Source organism: Equus asinus, chromosome 28, assembly GCF_041296235.1.
Source record: "Equus asinus isolate D_3611 breed Donkey chromosome 28, EquAss-T2T_v2, whole genome shotgun sequence".
Lineage (NCBI taxonomy): Eukaryota > Metazoa > Chordata > Mammalia > Perissodactyla > Equidae > Equus > Equus asinus.
Window position 1 is genome coordinate 47600479 of NC_091817.1, and position 16140 is coordinate 47616618.

Below are 16140 nucleotides of genomic sequence, written 5' to 3' on the forward strand. Positions count from 1 at the left end.
TAAATGACCCTTACTGGAGGACCTGCCCTAGCCAGGCTCTCCGAAGCCACTGTCTCCCTCCTCGGAACGACCCGAGAGGAAGGGGCCCTCACCCGGGTTAGATGACAGGACTGAACTGGGCTAGAGCAGAAGGTGCTGCCTGAGTGGGAGCGAGCTGGTGGGGGAGACAGTGTCTGAAGGTGCTTTTGGCCCTCAAACTGCTTCTACCCTGGAATAGCTCCAGATGGAGTCTGTCTGAGCCTGGGACTCTCCGTGGAGCAGTCAGCTTCTCCCTGGCCTCCCGATTCCCACGTGGTAACCTGCGCTCCAACTTTCTAAGAGGATTACCACTTGTACGTCACTGTCAAATTCCAAAATGGGACTATCGAGTCCTCTTCTGTTCTCTTTGTCCTTGTGGATTTAGGCCTTAAGAAATTCCCTGGGGCTGGCCTGGTGGCACAAAAGTTAAGTTCTTGCGCTCTACTTCGGCAGCCCAGGGTTCCCCAGTCTGGATCCCAGGCACGGACCTGGCACCACTTGTCAAGCCATGCTGTGGCAGGTGTCCCACATGTAAAGTAGAGGAAGATGGGCATGGATGTTAGCTCAGGGCCAGTCTTCCTCAGCAAAAAGAGGAGGATTGGCAGCAGATGTTAGCTCAGGGCTAATCTTCCTCAAAAAAAAAAAAAAAAAAGTGCTGGCCCCGTGGCCGAGTGGTTAAGTTCGCATGCTCCACTGCAGGCAGCCCAGTGTTTCGTTGGTTCGAATCCTGGGCGTGGACATGGCACTGCTCATCAAACCACGCTGAGGCGGCATCCCACATGCCACAACTAGAAGGACCCGCAACGAATAATATACAACTATGTACTGGGGGGCTTTGGGGAGGAAAAGGAAAAAAATAAAAGCTTTTAAAAAAAAAATTCCCTTTATTGCCATTTTAGTGGGAATTTGAGAGGGAGTAGCGTTAATGCTGGATTCAACCCAGCCTCTTAAGCGGAGGTTTACTTGACCATCTGTTGATTGTCGGAACCCTCACCCTCACAAGGCTCATGGGAACACCAAGGGCGAGTCAAACAATGTAGGAAAGAATGAGAAGGTTCAGCAGTGCTCCTGGGGGCGGCGAGGCTGATGGAGATGGTGTTTTGGTAGGGCTGGGAACAGTTTGAGTTTGGTTGGGTTAGGCCTCACGGGGGAGGTAACGTGTGAACCGAGACCTGAAGAACGAGAAGGAGCCACTCATGCCAGAACTTGAGTGAGTGGCGGCGGGGGTGGCCAGTGGAGACAGTTCCAAACTGGAGGTTCGGCAAACCAAGGCCGTGAGGAGGATGGAGCTGGCCGGGTTCAGGAACAGATGACCAGTGGGGCTGCAAGTGAGGGAGAGGAAGGAAGTGGGGCACTAAGGAGGCGGTTGGAGCAGCCCCCAGCTTGGCTCCGTGGAGGCCTGTGGGGGATTCAGGAGTGGGCCTCGAGGGGGGCTTCCTCAGCGGGGGGGCATGAGATCACTTGCAGAGCCCCTGCCTGGCTGCTCCTCATGCCTGAGGCTTGGAGAACTCGTCGCCATCTAAAATGTGCTTCGTCCCTTGTTACTATTGTTATTTTTGCCTCTCACTTGCTCTCAGTGCTCACCTTTCCACCCTGTAGAATTTAAAAATCATTCCCTACAAAGGGACAGACAGCAGCAGACTTAACCAAAGGCGACCCTAGAAGCCAGCGGCAGTGGAACAATGTTTCCTCTAGAATGATAGAATCAGCTAAACTGTTAACCAAGAGCAGGGGAAAACGTAGTTACAGGCGAAGATTAAGAGCATTTATTACTGACAGGTCTTTGCTGAGAGAAGTCCTGAAGGACACAGTCCAGGGAGACGAGACTTGAACTCGGAAGGAAGGAGTGAGATCTAAGTAGGAGGCGTGAGCACAGGAATCGGACACGCACGAGGAAGGCAAACCCACTGGACGCTGGTGGAATACTGGCCAAATGATGATGACCCAAGGGCCGAGGGGTGAAGGCAGGGGGCGGGGCCTCTGGGAGGATGAAGGCTGCGAGGGGACACTTGTTGAGTTTCTGTGAATCCCCACATAAAAACAGGGTAACTAGATAGCAAACCAAAAGCCCTGTTGACAATATCTCTCAGAAAATTAGGTGAGATATTCCTAAGACCCTCCACCCCCCACCATGATGCCCAAAGTACAAACGGGCAGGGACAAATCATTGGGGCCACAAGCCCTGCACAGGGTCTGCTTTGGTGCCAGAGGAAGCAGAAGGAGCAGACGGAGGCAGGGGGCAGCTGATGGACCTGAGAACTGAGACTCCCTGGTAGCCCAGCTTCTCACTGGGATGGCAGCGGTGTGGGACCATCCGATGGTGCCCGGAGGGGTTGCCCAATCCAACAGCAGGCGAATGGCGGGGGCCCTGGGTCAGGTCCAAAGGGGCTGGAGCACTCTCAGGCTTGACACTGACCCTCCCGGCCTGACCTCTGAGACAGGGACCCACATGGCAGAGAAACTGCTAAGAGTGGAGTTGGATTGACCAGGACAAGGACAGCAGGGCTGAAGGAACAGTAAGATCCAGACACGTGTCGGGGAAGTGAAGGCAGCCTGGAAATCTCAGAAGGCCAGCTGCCATGTTTTTCAACCTCAAATGAAACCAACCTAAGAGGGGGGCTCTTGTGAATTAGAAACGTTTTATCCTGAACCACACCTCCTTCTAGAAGGTCAGGAAAGTGAATTTGAGCTTCAAGAGGATACTTACTGTAGTGGATTAACATCCATCCAACATACTGAGATCTCTGGGTGATGAGACATACAAAGCAAACAGGAAAGCGTGAACAGTACTCAGCAACACACCAGTCAACAGAAACTGGGGTTTTGGCGGGGTCCCTCCCCGTGGCACCTCATGTTGGATCAGTGTGTCTGTGGACCAGGCCGCCATGTTGGCAGGGATGGAGGCTATGCATGGGCCGCACAATGTGGACTTCCTTTCCCAGAGGCTGCCCTGGGAGCAGAGCCTTCCTTTCCCTGGTCTGCCAACAGCGGAGACCAACGCCGAGCCCCAACCTGGCACTGCGTAGACTCATTCATGTGGCAGGGGGCTCATGCCCGTGGACTTCACTGGTCTTACCAGAGACCCCCTCGCCTAGAAGCAGCTGGCCTTCTGAAGTGGCCTTATGAGCGCTCAGTGGTGGGTAGTTGGGCGTACCATTCTCAAGACATGGGGTTCTAGGTTACAGGATGTGTTACCTTTTTTTCATGAATTTTTAATTGTGGTAGAATATATAGAACATACAAGTTTCAATTTTAACCATTTTTAAGTGGACAACTCAGTGGCATTAAGCACATTCACATTGTTGTGCAACCATTGTCATTATCCGTCTCCAGAACTTTTTCACCTTCCCAAACTGAGAGTCTGGTGCTCTTAAACACGAACTCCCGTTCCCTCCCCAGCCCCTGGTCGTTACTGTCCTACGCGCCGTGTCTATGGTGTGACTACTCCAGGAACCTCGCGTAAGTGGAGCCCTCCTATAAGTGACTCTTTGTGTGTGACTTATTTCACTCAGCGTAATGACCTCAAGCTTCGTTCATGTTGTAGCACATGGCAGAGTTTCCTTTCTTCTTTTTAAGGCTGAATAATATTCCATTGTATGTATATAGCCCGTTTTGCTTATCCATCCATCCGCCGATGGACACTTGGGCTGTGTCCACCGTTGGCCGTTGAGAATAATGCTGATAGGAACATGGGTGTACAAATATCTTTTCAAGTCCTAACTTTCAATTCTTTTGAGTCTCTACCCAGAAGTGGAGAAAGCCACAAAGGAGGTGGCAGTGCTTTCACGGTATTCGTGTTCTGAGGCCCGAGGGCCTCCTCCATTCTTGTCAAGGAGAGTGCTTCTTTCCTTTCGTACAAAAATATGCTTCTCATAAGAGACCGATATGCCATTCTCCTTTTTCCTTAGACTGAATCCATGTGTCAGGGATCAAGGGGTGGAAGGGGGAGTGGCCCTTTTCACTATCACATCTAAGAAATCACACACTGGCAGGATTTTTGTTTCCCATTTCTGAACATTCTCTCTGCCGCTTTGGAGGCCTGATTCCCAAGGGAATTAATGATTCCACCAGGAGACACAACAATGGCTCCAGTGAACTGGACACTGAGACTGCCACGCCTGTGCGGGGCTCCTCAGGCCCCTGAACCAACAGGAAGAGAAGGGGGCTGCTGTACCCTGTGGGATGACTCATCCGGATTCCCAAGGGGAAGCAGGTTTGTGCTACACAAGGGGGACAAGGAAGGCTATGTCCAGAGCCCAGGGGATCCTCATGGGTGCCTCTAGGAACTCCGAAGGCCAGTAAGTAAAAGTTGACATAAAACAACAGTTTACAATAACCACAAAAAGGCAGGACCCCCAGGATTCAGACCTTACGTGAAAGAAGATTTGGGTCACCCTGAGAGGTGAAGCACCTCACCAGCTGAGGCCTGGACAAGGCGAGGGGAATCCAGGATGCGCACTGGTGGAAGGAGGTTCAGAATTTCAGCTGTGGCCTCGTGACCAGCGTCAGAAGGGAGGACTGTGGCGTCCAAGCGTGTTTTCTTCCTTGCTTGTTGTGTGCGTGCCCATATGTGTATTAACTATTTTTCCTCTCCTGCTTTCCTTCCCTTCATTATTTTATCCAAGTTTGTTGGGGGTTCATTTTAGAATTTAGCCGTCGGGTAAGGGATATTGAGATGGCCTGGGACTGAATTTGAGGAGCAATTCACACAGCGCAGGGTATCTACAGTGACTGCTGGGACTTAGTGCTCATTTTGGGGTGAGGGGAAGAACATCTTCCTGTGTGTGAAGGACATTTGCATCTTGGTTTTGGGGGTGTAGAGTTGGTTGATGTTTGATGGAGGCCCATGAGCTTGTAAAGGAATGTGCATGGTGGCTGAGCAGCCTAAGAGATGGACTGTGTCAGCTAAGTTACTGTCTCTCAGCTTCAAACCCACCTTCCGTGCTGGCTGATGGTCGCTGGGGCCCACGTACTGCAAACTGTGCTTCGGCTTGGCCAGCTGGCTTAGCCTCTGCCACAGCAGGCCCTCAGGGAGCCTCGAAGCTGGAAGAGAAAGGAGGGAAGCCTAGAGGAGAAAGGAGCTCTTCCTGTCTGCTTCCTGTTTCCTGTTTCCTGTCTGCTTCCTATTGACTTGCTGTCTGCCTCTTTTTACTTCCTGTGACTGTCACCCCAGCAGGCTTCTTCACCCGGGCAGTGGCAGTTCCTTCCGTAGCAGCCGCTGAGCCGGGTTTTCACTTGTTCCCACGTGTGCAGGGTCAGCCCCGGCACAGGTGGAGAGCGGCCTGCAGCAAGGCTTCTGTGCGACCTCCCGTGCAGCTCAGAGGCCGGCAGGGGCGTGTCCCTGGGTCCCATGCCGTGTCACAGAGTGCTCTCTGAAAGGGAGTGTCACCATGGGAGTCTCCGTTAGTTTTTTTTTTTGGAAAGAACAATTGAACAAGTTGCGCATTTATTTTAAATTTCTCTTTGATATTGGTGTTTGAAGAGGAAAAGCTGTTTTCGGTTGGGAGGAAGTATAGGGCTTTCTTTGGACAGCAACTCTCAGCAACTCTTGAGTTTCTGTGAAGTCTTCTGTGTGCTTTGCAAGGTGTCAGACGTTGATGCCAGTATTCCCTGATTGTGTCTAATTTCACTTCCCTCCTCCGCTTTCCCCCGGGTGAGGCCTTCCCAGGACTCCTCCTGCAGCCTCCAGATGCCTTAGATCCGGGCTCGACCCCCAGCTGGGCCACGCTCACACTGCTCTCAGTCCAGGTGCTCCACGACGTCCTCAATATCCAGAATAAAGTTCCTCTTAAAAATGACTTCTTGGGTTCCTTTTTTTAAATTCTGCTTTCTTTTTCCCCCCCTTATGCATACATCACTGTGTAAGGTGTACAACCTGACGGTTTGAGTTACATATATTGTGAAATGATTACCACAGTAGGTTCCACTAACATCCATCATCTCATATAGATACAGTAAAAAGAAAAGATACAAGAAAAAAGAAAAAATCCCCGCCTTTTTCCTTGCGATGAGAACTCTTGGGATTTGCTCTCCTCACAACCTTCCTGTGTCTCACACCGCAGGGTTAGTTATCGTCGTCACGCTGCACATCACATCCCAGTACTTACTTATCTTTCACCTGGAAGTTGTTACCTGTTGGCCACCTTCCCCCAACTCTCCTTCCTAACACCGTCTGCCTCTGGGAACCGCAAGCCTGATCTCTTTTTCTGTGAGTTGGTCTTTTTTTTTTTTTTTTCCAGTTGTTTGTTTCTTAGATTCCACGTGTAAGTGAGATTGTACAATGTCTGTCTTGCCCTGTCTGACATTTCACTCAGCGTAATGCCTTCAAGTTCCATCCATGTTGTTGGAAATGGTAGGATTTCCTCCTTTTTTTATGGCTGAATAATACCCCATTGTCTATGTATATACACCACAGCGTCTCTGTTCTGTCATCCGTTGATGGACACTTAGCCTGTCTCCGTGTCTCGGCTTTTGTGAATAATGTTGCTGTGAGCATGGGGTGCACACATCTTTTCAAGTTAGTGTTTTTGTTTCCTTTGGATCGATTCCAGAAGTGGAATAGCTGGATCACATGGTAGTTTTATTTTTAATGTTTTGAGGATCCTCCATACCATTCTCCATAGTGGCTGTACCGATTTACAATCCCACCGACAGTGCCCAGGGTTCCCTTTTCCCCACATCCACGCCAACATTTGTTATCTCCTCTTTTTGGCGATGGCTACTCTAAGAGGTGTGAGGGGAAATCTCATTGTGGTTTTAATCTGCATTTCCCTGAGGACTAGTGATGTCGAGCATCTTTCCATGTGCCTGTTGGCCTTTTGTGTATCTTCTTTGGAACAGTCTGTTCAGGTCCTTTGCCCATTTGAGGCATGGTTGATTTGTGCCTGTGTCCTTTGTCGCCCCAGAGCCGCGGTTCCTGCCCCAGGGCAGGGGCTCAGAGGCCTTTTAGAGGGTTGTCAGCAGCTTGCAGGCACCACAAATCATGCGATTGGAGCTGCGTCTTGGAGGGTTAGACTTGGTATTTCAGGGGCCGCATTCTTAGTCTTGGACAGCAGAGGGCGCGCTGAGACCTCAGCCGTCTTGTTTGTAGAGCGGGGCATCCAGACAAGGCCAGGGCAGAACGGACAGGGGCTTCCCCGGAGCCTTCCCAGCCCAGAGGGCGAGGCGCGGGAGGCACGCGGCCCACCCGGCGTCCTCCTCACCATCTCTGCTGGTCGCAGCGCCTCACCCACAGGCGGGGGACTTGCAGGGCGGCTCTGGCCAAACCCAGCGCTCACCAGGCAGTCGCTGCGACTTGCTCTCCTCCAGCCGCCCTTCCTCTGCCCTGCAGGATCCTGTAGCCCACGAGTGGTCCTGCTGCAGGTGCCAGCTCTTCAAACTGCATGTCACCACCAGGGGGTGCTCTGCACGGGCCTTGACTTGGCATGACCGGAAAGCAAAACGTAGTTTACGAAGGTGCGATGTAGGCTTACAGCGCTGGAAAAAGTGTGCCTGAGAGCAGCTGCATGCAGCCTGTATCGGCCCTGCACCCTGAGTCAGGGTGCACAGGGACTTCATCTTTGAAGTAGGTTGGCCAGGGCTTAATGTACCGTCACCAACTCAGGCTGCCTGGGTCCCAGCCCTGGCTTATGCCCTACATGCATTATTTCCTCATTGCAGCCATGAGGTTATTCTCCCCATTTTACAGATTAAGGGAGGGGGGCACAGAGAGGTTAAGTGACTTGTGCAAGGTCACACAGCCAGTAAAGGTAGAGCTGGGATTTGAATCCCACTTGGCTGCACCAGAGGCCAGTCGATGCCTGCTGTGTTGCTGTTTTTGCTTGAGCACCTTGTAACAACTCTTGGCCCATGGTAGGTGCTCGGTAAATGTTTATTGAATAAATAAACATGTCCAAACCCTAGGAACGAGTCAACCTCTAAGGGTCTTTTCAAACAACTTCTTCATCTGTTGGCCTTTGCCCTATAACAGCCACTCCCCCCTCCAAAAAAAAAAAAAAAAACCGAACCAGAAGTCAACAACAAGATGAGCTAAACTCAGGCCCCCACTACTCTCCCACTGACCAATTGCCTCCTGAGCCGTCCCTTCCTGCCCTGCCCTGCAGCCAGCACCTCGTCGTGGGAGGGACATCGGAATCCCGTCTCCTCCGTAAAATGCAGCTGCGTGGGGCGAGCGCCGGGTCCAGTCCAGCGCACCACCAGGGCGTGCATTGTGGCCAAGCGCGGAGGGCAGGATTGCCATCCTTGGGGGCTTAAAGACCCCTTTATGAATCCGATGGACGTTCCGGCTGCTCCTCTCAAAGCCGCACGTGTTGAGGCCCAGCCTCCATCGCTGCTCGTCTGAGACAGGCAGCGGGTGAGGGTGGCCAGCCTGCTGGGCTCTCCCATGACCGTCCCAGCCTCAGCTAAAGCCCTGCGCCCCCAGGGTTGTCAGTGGCTGCCTAACCTGCCGACCACTGTGGAGAAATAGCTCTAACTGTGGAGTTTTGTAATTTATTGAAAGAAGCTGATACAGGACGTGTAGGGTGTCCTGACAAAGTCGCAACAGGAGCAGGACAAAATTACCAAACACGGGACATGTCCGTGCAGGACACCTGGCAACCTACACACCCCAGAACCCCTCGGTCTCAGGACGACTGGAAAAGTTGGTCTCCCGACTGAAGCGGCATGTCAAGAGCTGGGCGTCCCTCCCAAGGACGCTGAAATGGTGTCAGGAAATTCATGATGCCACAAGGCTTCTTCCCAGTGCTTCTTAGCCCAGACGGCGTGTTAGGATCACCTGGGCAACTCTTTAAAGGCGCTGAGGTGTGGGCCTTACCCTAGTGCGTCTGAGGGGTCGAGAGCCGCCCCAGAGACTCAGGGCACACTCAGCCCCCAGGTGCCTGGGCAATTGGCCGGAAACGCCGACCTCTCTGCCCTAACCCTGGGTGCCTGAGTCGGAATCTCCAGGGCAGTGAATCTGGGGCGAACTGGCCCGCAGGTGCTCTTGAGCCCAGGCCCGTTAATAAAGGGGGGTCCCAGCTGCAGAACCAGACAGGCGGGGGGAGGGCCCGGCGGTCCCAGGGAGATAGGAGCCTCCTCCCCCAGGAAGGCCCCCACCTGCTGGCGTTTGAGTCGGACACCTTCTCAAAGGCGGCGTGCTGCTGGCTACCATCTCCCAAGTGAACACGAGGTGGCGTCCAGGCTCCGCGCTTGTCCTGGAGCCCCCAGAGGCTGGATCTGCGTTTTTAATTTCTCTTCTTCCCTTGACAAACTTGCCTGCTGCAAAGTTGGAAGGAGAGTTTGTGCAACCTGGATTATGGGGCAGTGGCCCGAATTGTCCGCTGAGTGCCTGACATTCCTTTAAAAGCCTTGCGTTTGATCCTGAAAATCCATGGGAATTTCGTATTTTGCCCCATGACACTGCTGTATTTGCTTTAATATAGAAATAATTATTTCCACAAATTACGAGTACCATCGACCCCGCAGGAAGACGCGCTGGCTTCTGCAGGCCTCTTGGCACCGCACGTCTCGGAGGTAACTGCACCTTTTCCGGCACGAGGATCTCGGGTCCGTGTGATCGGGCCGCGGACCTGCCTCCTGACCCTGCAGGGGAGGAAATGGGATTGATTGTCTCCCCTTCATTCGTTTCCTCATCAACGCCAAACTTCTGCCACAGAAGGATGGCAGGTCCCCCCATCCTCGGGGACCAACTGAGAGGCATTTATCTACTCAGTAAATTCCAGTTTAGTTCACAACGCCTGTTGTTATCAAATTATCCAGGAACTGATTTCCACTTCCCTGCTTCTGAGGATGAACGTTATGTAACACAGGTGAGCAACATCTGAGAGACCGTGTGAAAGGCTCACTGTAGAAACAGGGAAATAGGAACGCAGGAGACAGGGCGCTGTGGGCGGGGGGCGCCGGCTTCCATCACGTGCCCTCCTCCTGCCTGTTTCACGGTCCCCAAGGTGGGTCACCGTGGATGGCTGTCACTGGGAGGTGTGAGGATGTCCGACAATCCTAGAGCTTTGGCCAAGATTAGCTCCCTCCAGGCCAGCTGTTGGCATCCTCATGGACCCCAGAACTGAGGCTGCTCCTTCGGAATCCAGGGTCTGTCCAGGTCGACGATGTGGCCCCCACATAGGAAATGCCAGGTTTTAAGGGGAAAACAAAGTTTCCTGAGACCTTTTTTAGGGCCTTCTGATTTTGACATCTTTTGGCTCTCAGCCTGCAGCTGCTGACTCCAGGCTCAGCCCTTGTGCCCTGCAGAGCACAGAGCCACGTTCAGGCCCCATCCTTCCTGCTCCCCACCCCAGCACCACGGGAGAGACAGGCATCTTCTCCAGAGCGTTCCATGGCTTGGGTCCCTGCTTCTGGCCCTGAGCTCTGTGAACCTTCAGATGCATGTCGGGCTGGCCTGAGGGGGCTGGGTGTGTGTGTGTGTGTGTGTGTGTGTGTGTGTGTGTGTTTGTGTGTGGTTAGTGTCTCAAAAGCCACAGGAATAAACAGGGCATGTTTTCTCGGGGAATCATTTTCACTCAAAGTTTTGGAAAAAAGTTCTTGTTGTTTATAAGTAAAACAAACATGGATAGACCATAGACTGGAACGAAAAGCCCAAGTCAGTTTTAAAGATAAAACACACGACTTCAAAAAGATTTGCACGGGAGCCAGTTTGAGCTACCATGGAGGGGTTCTCCTCTGCTAAAAGCAGCTTCATCCCCATCATCATCATCATCATCTTCCTCCTCCTCATCACCATCATCACCATCACCATCTTCATCTCATAATCATCATCACCACCATCATCATCTTTATCCTCCTCATTGTCACCACTATCACCATCACCATCATCATCATCATCTTCATCCTCATCACCATCATCACCATCGTCACTTTCTTCATCTTCATAAGCTCCAAAACTCCTATGTTTGTTTTGCTCCCCACTGTAACCCTAGCTTCTAGGATGTTGCCTGGCACATATTAGGTACTCAATAAATGATTACTGAATGAGCGCCTCGTCATCATGTAATCATGCCAACATCTACGTCGTGTGTTATCTCAGTTGCTGCTTACTACAATCCCAGGAGGTAGGAAGTATAGTTATCTATTTCAGAGAGTTGACCAGCCTCCAAAGGCTGTACACCAGGTAGATGGTAGAGTCAGGATCTAAACCCCGGTCCGCCCAGCTGCAGAGCCTGGGCGTGCCCCCTGCAACCATGGTGGCCTGAGGCTCCTGGCACAGCTGTCAGGTCGGACTTGAGCTCAGAGCATGAGCCCTTGAGGCTGGCTTGGTCAGGGACGGCTTTGAGTTAGTATCTCCTCGGATGCTGACACTATCTAGTGTCCGGGTACTAGAGAGCACAGCCGGAGTTGACCGGGTGTGTCCAGAAGGTGTGACCATCAGAGGATTTAGGTAGCAGTTTCATGTTTGGGGCTTCTTGGCCGGTGGCCACGTTGGCTCCTGGTGCTGCCCTGGTGTTTCCGCAGAGGCTGTGGGATTGCTGGACTGGAGCAGGCTCGTGGAATTTTCCCTTTGATTAGGGGCCTGCTGGGGTGACCTGCAAAGCAGAGCCACAAGACTGCTCCAGAGGACTTTCCCAGCCATTAGGGCCACCACTTCCTCAAACCTCCCTGAGGACCCGTTGGAAAACACCAGATTGGGATCCTCCTGAGTCTGGGAGAGCCACCGTTCTCACTCCACCTGCAAGGGAGACGGGCTGGAGAGATGGAGGACCCACGCTGGGCACCTGGTTGCACTGTTAGGTCACAGCTGAATGTCAGGGACTGGCCATGTATGAGTGTCCTCTGGCCGTTGCAACAAATTACCCCAAACTGGGGGCTTAAAGCAACAGGAATGAATCCTCTCCCAGTCCTGGAGGCCAGAACTCCAAAGAAATCAAAGTGTGGGCAGGGCCGCACTCCCTCCAGAGGCTCTGCGGGGGGGTCCTTCCTGCCTCTTCCAGCTCCTGGGGGCTCCCGTCATTCCTGGGCTTGTGGCCCCATCCCTCCAGTCTCTGTCTCCTCTTCACAGGGCCTTCCCTGTGTCTGTCTAATCCCCTTTCCCTTTCTCTTAAGGAGTCCCTCTTATCCGAGGCCCCAGTGGATGCCTGAAACAGCAGATCATACTGAATCCGTCTGTACCATGTTTTTACCTCTGCATACGTATTTGAGGTGTGATAGCAAAACTGGCGTGAATTTCTTTTTCCTTCTTCACGGTTTCACGGATGGAAGATTCCTTCTCACTATGGGTCTTAGCAACCTCAGCATACGATGTTTTCTTTCCTTATTAAGTCGAGAACTTTCACCTTCTCACTTAAAGGAAGCAATTTAGAGCTTCTCTTTGGTATATCCGAATTGCCAGCATCACTACTCTTGCGCTTTGGGGCCATTATTTAGTAAAATAAGGGTGACTCAAATACAAGCACTACGATACCATGGCAGTTGGTCTGCTGACCGCGACAGCTGACTCACGGGTGGGTAGCAGATACAGCGTGGACACACCGGACAAAGGGATGATTCACCTCCCGGGGGATGGAGTTGGGTGGAGCGAGATTTCATCACGCTACTCAGCATGCAATTGGAAAACTTATGAATTGTTGATTTCTGGGATTTTCCATTTAATATTTTCAGACTGCGGTTGACCGTGGGTAACTGAAACCGTGGAAAGTGAAACCACAGATAAGGGAAGACCACTGTGAAAAGACACCTGCATTAGACTTAGGGCCCACACTACTCCAGTGTGACCTCGTCCTCACTAACCGAATCTGCAAAGACCCTATTTCCAAATGAGGTCACATTCACAGGTACTGCAGCTAGGACTTCAGCAACTCCAACCTATCTTTTTGCGGGACACAATTCAATCCAAAACAGATGGATGGCACTGCTGCTCTCAGGCCACCCCTGCAGACAGCACCGGGCTTGCCCGTTCTCGCCCATGACCATCACCCTGTTGAACTTGTCTCAGGGTTAGCCTTTTCTGAGTGCGGAAGACGTTTATTCCCCTGCCCCGCCTCTTCACCCCTTCCTCACAGCACCACTTGGGTTTCTGGTGGAGGCTCATCACCCCTCCCGGCCAGGCTGGTGTGGGACCCGGCCTGAGTGCACTGGAGCATCCCAGTCCTCTGCCAGAAGAGCTTGTTCATGGATGGGCACATGGCCCACGCTGGCCCACTGGATGCCAGGACTTCTGCTGGAGAGACTGGGGAAGTGCCCTTTCTGTCGCACGTGGAGCAGTGAGGGCACGAGTCTGGACCCACTGGCAGATGTGGGTGGAGTGGTCCACCTGACAGCAAAGCCAGCAGAGCAAAGTGGAGCCGGAGATGGAGAGAGACTTGGGCTTTCTGCTGTGACTTGAGCCCCTGGATTCAGCCTTACCTGAGCCCAGCTACTCTTGGGCCTTTTGCTTACATGAGCCAATAAGTTCCTTTTTTCCCCTTTATTTGCTCAAGCCAGTTAAGATAGATTTTTTTTTGGTCATTCATAACAAAAAGAGTCCGACTGAAACACACAGGTTCAAAGACTTTTGGAGTCACCACCCTCTTTGAGATCCGACAGGAGCTGAGGATCCCCTCCCCAGAGATACGCACAAGCACACAGAATTTGGCATGCGATCGACACGTAAGCTCAGTGGGTCTCTTCCGTGGGCCTTCTAGGATCCAAGAATCTCAGGCTGAAAGTGATTTGAAAAAAATGCTAAAAAGTTCTTGGGAGCCTGCACTGGAGTCTTCCCAGGTTCTGAGAACGGACCAGACAGAGCTGTGGAAGGACCCATCAGAGCTGTGGGACATGGAGCATCCGTGCACTTCTCTCCTGCTCCCACCAGGCTCCTTCCTCTTCTCCGCCGTCAGTCACTGTAGCCTTCCCTGCCCGCCTCGTTGGGGCGGTAGAAAATGTCCCCAGACACTACTGGGAGGGGAGTAGATTGGCGTGACCGCCGGGAGCTGCCACACCAGGCAGAGCTGGGCATGTGGATCCCAGCAGGTTCTGAGCATGTGTACTGGCCCTGTTTAAAACAGAAAAAACTGAACAACTTGAGTGTTTATCCAGAGAGGGGTGGAGAAATGAACTGTGGTGCGGCCGCACCGTGGAAGCAGCAGATCTGTGTGCATCAGCAGGAAGGTGCTGGACGCACACGGTGGAATGAAGAGAGCTGGGGGCTGCGGGTGAGGACCGCGTGGAACCGTTGAGGCAGCCAAACGCTGTCCTCAGGGACCCCTTCCTCTGTGGGAAAAGGGTGCAGCTGTGGGCATGCGGGGAACATGCACCTCAGGGATAGGGGCTGCCCCTGGGGAGGGTGGGGGGATCTGGAGGAGAACTGAGGGCCCCACTCTCTGTGGTGTTTTAGTTCTTACTCAGAGTCTGAGGCAGACATGGAAAAACTCCACTCCAGGGTCTGCTCCAGGCGTCACCACAAATTCCCTGTGAAGCCTGGGCTCAGAGGCCTCAGCGGCTCTCCGGCTTCACATGCACCCATGCACATTGTGTGCACACACGCTCACACAGACATGCATGCAGGCACATACAACACAGTGCATACAGGAGTGTCTACACAGACACACACACACATGTGCACACACGCACTGAATACTCACAGCTTTATTGAAGTCTCCAGACCCCTTCGTGATGGGTCCACCCCAGGACTTGCTGCTTATGTGGTTCCATAAATCCCTTTTCCCTATGCTTAGTCAGGGTGTGGGGACTTCTGTTACTTGTGGCTGAAGACCTCCCGCCTCAATACACTTTGTGGGGTCGACTTGGGGACCTTCCACATCTGGGGACCCGTTTAACCTCTGATCAAGTCCACCCTCTCCCGTGCCATAGATGAAAAGCTCAGGTTCAGAGAGGTGAGCTGCAGAGGTATAAACAGTAGCCCACTACCGCGTAGAAGTTTCAACTTGAAGCAATCCCGAAAACAGCCTCAGAATCCAGCCCCCACCCCAAGATCATAAGCACAAAGGGACTTGGTGGGTGCGCATTGGGATGTGGACCCACCAGGACTCATGGCTTTGCCCTGTGCTTACTCCTCGCAGAGCCTGTCGCCACCAGACTTCAGCTCATGGAGACTGAGCACCGGTCACTGGCCATGAACCCTCCACGAGTTTTTTGAAATAATATATAACCAGGGTCTGGAACAGCTGAACACTGAGCTGTTTACGTTGTGAATGAATTATGTATTTTTGTCCACTTGCAGAGAACAGAGCTTTCATCTGTTCACATAATAAAGATCCCCGTAGGTCTCAGAATTAGAAAAGCCAGTGCTTGTTTCAAGTGTCTGAGCAGCACAAATCTTTCTTTTCTTGGCCTTGGGAAACACAGCAGTTTCCTCTGAGTTTGAGTTGCTGTCTTAGGGTGGTCAGTCGTCTCCCTTGGGGCTCTTATGAAGGAGGGGGAGGGGGAGATCATTTGTGGGGGCTGGGTCAGGTGGCCCTGGGCTGGGGGGGGTGCCCCCCCCAAAGCCACGATTCCAGGGCGGAGGGCCTTGCTTTGCTTGCTTTTTGTCTGCTAGCGCTTGGATCCTGGTCTTGTGTCTTGGCATAAATAGTGGAACCCAGTGTCTTCCATGGGAAGACCACCAGAATATCGGCCCCTTTCTTCAGCGTGTTACTCTGTGTTAGAGAGGGGTCTGTGCAGCTGGGTTTTTCTTTTCTTTAAAATTATGAAATATTTCAGACATACAAAATTGTATACAGGACAATACAGTGAACCCGTGGACCCATCACCTGGTGTAAAAAACAAACATTACCTGGGACCCCTTCTCAATGGCCCCCTCCTGCGCCCAGAACACAGGTGCTTCCCCTGTGGGGGTTTTCTCTGCCCCTGGCAATTTACCAGCTCCCTCCCCGCAGAGGGATTCTTTGCTTTTCCCAAGGACCCCTGAGCCTCCTGAACCTGCAGCCCTGCGGGTGGCCTTGGAGGCGCTTGGGCACCTGGGGCAGTGCAGGGGGGAGGGGGCAGGGGGGAGAGGTCCAACCCTGGTTCTAGTCCACTCCCTCACCTGCCCAACCCGGGTCAGCTGTGTCGCTTCCTGAGCCCACGGCAGCTTCCTCCTGCAGACAGCCGGGGTCGCAGCGGCCCCCTGGGGACGGCTGTTGAGGACAGAACGGGCCGGCTGTCCGCTCCCGTCCACAGGAAGCCTCGGCAACT

At 52.8% G+C, this 16140-nt stretch overlaps 1 non-coding gene across 1 annotated transcript; it reads right to left on the reverse strand.

Annotated features, from left to right (window-relative positions):
• Positions 1-3760: 3760 nt before the first annotated feature.
• Positions 3761-3880, reverse strand: LOC123281918 (U6atac minor spliceosomal RNA). The gene has a single exon (XR_006521714.1). It is a non-coding gene; the product is annotated as a U6atac minor spliceosomal RNA (small nuclear RNA).
• Between the last annotated feature and the right edge of the window lie 12260 nt (positions 3881-16140).